The 3,107-nt window shown below is 36.0% G+C and overlaps 1 pseudogene; it reads right to left on the bottom strand.

Annotated features, from left to right (window-relative positions):
* Positions 1–1,867: 1,867 nt before the first annotated feature.
* Positions 1,868–3,107, bottom strand: part of LOC107104268 — a 3,974-nt pseudogene continuing 2,734 nt past the window's right edge.

Here is a 3,107-nt window from a genome sequence, read left to right as displayed (position 1 = left end):
TGTAACAGCAGGTTCTGCAACTATGTAAAAAAAAAAAAAAAAACAGCCAGGATATTCTTCAACACAATAATACAGCAAATCTTCTTGCTCAACCAATTACATCTCCTGTTTCTCTCCATGCAGACCGATGCCTTAAAAGAAAAGCATGCTAGCTCTGAGCAGGGAGGAGCCGTGACTAACTGCTGTGCAGGTGTGGTGCATTCACAGTCTATGGGAAAGTTTTGTACTGAACCAAAAAATTGACTTTTGTCAAGAGACTTGGAAATAAAATAAAATTTACAGACAGCTTTATAACCATGGGTTACAAATAGAGAGTAGAGATAACTGCAAAAATGTTTGGGATAAAAATAAAAAGTTGCCTAAAAAATAATTACTCCAGTAAAATATAGAAGCCAACATTTCTACTCAAGTAACTTAAAAGGACATATATGTACTTTTTTACTTAACACCTCTGCCTATGAGTCACCCTGTGTTGCCCTCCACAGTTGCAGCCTTTTTTGAGTAATTTCTGTTGAGTCTTTAGTTGATTTAGTTGATAGTTAATTTCCCCCACATCTAGGACCGTCTGCTGTCGTCTACAAACAGCTGCTATGTGATCATATCTTTGACTTTTGAAATATCTTAGTGGAGGAATGAAGGGCCTGACTGGAAAGCACGAGAATCTAATCTTAATCTTGTCTGCAAGTTTGTCTGCTTTCAATTTCAACAGGACCGACACGCTGGGATTTTTTTCTCCCTCAATGTTTTTCAAAAGTCTTGTAACTTTGTGAACTTCTACCTGTGAAATCCTCTTTTTAAGTTTCTCCAAATCTTCATCTGTTGGAATCCCTGTAATTACACCTTTTGTTTTTTTGTTTTCTTTTTACAGATGTTTTCTATCTGAATAACTTTGTTTTTCTGCTCTTCTGTTTTCAACATTATTAATAAACTTCCATCTCAAAGAGTTTTAGTAAAATGCACTTCATCACCCTTCATCATCTTTTTAGATTTATTTTTAATTCTTCTTTCACGTTTTTTTTTAAAATACTATCTCACTTTCTTCATCTAAACTTACTTCCTCCAAACTTAATTTTGAATTCCCAACCACACTTCTATCTTCTCGTCTTCCTCATCCATTCACAATCTGAGACTGAACTATTGGTGCCCTGTCAAACCTAGCTTCTATATCTTATCCTTGATTTCTAAAAAAAAAAAAGCCCTTAGTTGAGAACCATTGATCTAGAAAATGATGTAGACTACATCTTTATGATAAATCATCTAAAGTGTTTTTGTGTTGCTAAAAGACTTTGGCTTAGAGCACAGCTCATCTGAAAACTTTATAAATGATTTTATTTTAAATGCTGTTTTTAGTTTATAGTTCCACTCCAGGTGGAAGGCCAGAACAGAGACCTTCCTAAATAGATCAAGAGATGACAAAGTTTAATACATCAGATTACTGTAAGAATAATTCCAAGTTGTCATATTCACTGAACTGTAAGTTAAACATGTTGATTCTTTAGATCTTTTCAGATTTTAATAAGAGGAATAATTACCTTGGAAAAAGAAAAGCCTGTTAATATATCATCAGCAATTCACCATCCAACAGTAACCAACATTTTACATGATAACAACTGATGATACAATATCAATTGTAGCTTCGGAGTACTCTCGTGTGTTTATCTGTAATTTGATTCATGTCCTTTGTATAAATTGTACGAACAAATTGAAAAAAATAAAAGAAACTGGGGCGCAGCAGTTGGTGTTTTCTGTCTGATAAAGTTAACAGACATTACATTCTGTTTCTCCTCAGTAACTTTAAATGAAACCCAGTGCTGGTAAACAAAAAAACAACAAAGAAAAATAAACATCAAGTGGCAACAAACAGGTTAATATGAGAGGGTAAACGAAATCACATGGCAATAGGAGAAGTTGACTGGTTCCAAATCGTTGTTAAACAACATAACATGTGGATAAAGAGAAAAACTCATGATCTACGCATAATATTTCACATTAAAAGAATATATAAATATACAGCATATGGACACAACATATAGATGTGATTTAGACACATAAACCCACCACATATACAGCTTCCTGTACATAAACACATCAGACACACACCTTATATAGACACAAGGACGTGTGAAAACACACATGTACATATTTTTGGCACCAAAAGAACCCAGAACATTACAGGACCAGGACTTTAAACAAGATCCACAGTGTTTAGACCAAAATGGGGCTCATGTAGCACCAAGCTGGTATATTTTCATATTCCATCCTGTGTTCTCCTTTAGCTTCCATCATTTTCTCTGCTGGAGCTGTTTGGTTGAACAAAAGTTGCTGTGTTTAGTTGAAGGATTGGAGAAAATGTTCAGAGGATCTTCTTTATTCTCTGTGAGAATTAACTAATCGTTGGATGATTTTAATCTATAGGAGATCTTCATCATGTTTCTCCATATAACTGACTGAGGAACAAATGCTGCCAATCCCAGAGCTGATCTCAGACTGTCTCACTCTCTTAGCCAGCCATTCAGCAACGTTGTTATGAGCTTGTTGGTTCCTAATCTCTGAAATGCTCCCATATTCTGAGGAAACATCTCCGCTCACTGAAACAGAAGAAAAAAACTGTTATTCTAAAAAACCATGGATGTAGCCAAGAGTTTGTAGAAACTCAGTTGTTAAATCTTCATCATTTTAAACTTACTGTTTGGAATTAAAAATTCATCCATGCTTTCTGCCACCTCCACAGAGGGCACTGTTGGTTTCTCTGGTTCCTTTTCTAAAGCTTTCATCACTCTCTCCATCAGCTCCTGCTCCCGTCTGTTCCACTCCTCTTCTGTCAGCTTGCGTTGTTTTTCTTGCCGAAGTATAATCTGAAATTTCTTTGTTTTTACTTCTGTTGTGTAGCATCCTTTCTTCTGTTTTACCATGTTGATAATTTTTTGGAACAGCTCTTTGACTTGAACAGGATCATTATAATCTAAGCTGCTGAGAACATGGTATCTGTTCCCACACTTCTTCAGAAGCTCCTGGAGCTCCTTGCCCTCTCTGACGATGTAGTTCTCTACAGGTAGGCCATTGAGCCTGTCTCCCCTGGTAAACAGCACCATGCAGTGTCTCCACAC

The sequence above is a fragment of the Cyprinodon variegatus genome, unplaced genomic scaffold (genome assembly GCF_000732505.1).
Source record: "Cyprinodon variegatus isolate N-32 unplaced genomic scaffold, C_variegatus-1.0 Scaffold1673, whole genome shotgun sequence".
NCBI lineage: Eukaryota > Metazoa > Chordata > Actinopteri > Cyprinodontiformes > Cyprinodontidae > Cyprinodon > Cyprinodon variegatus.
The sequence above is the reverse complement of the archived record's forward strand: the minus strand, read 5'-3'. Positions and strand labels throughout refer to the sequence as shown.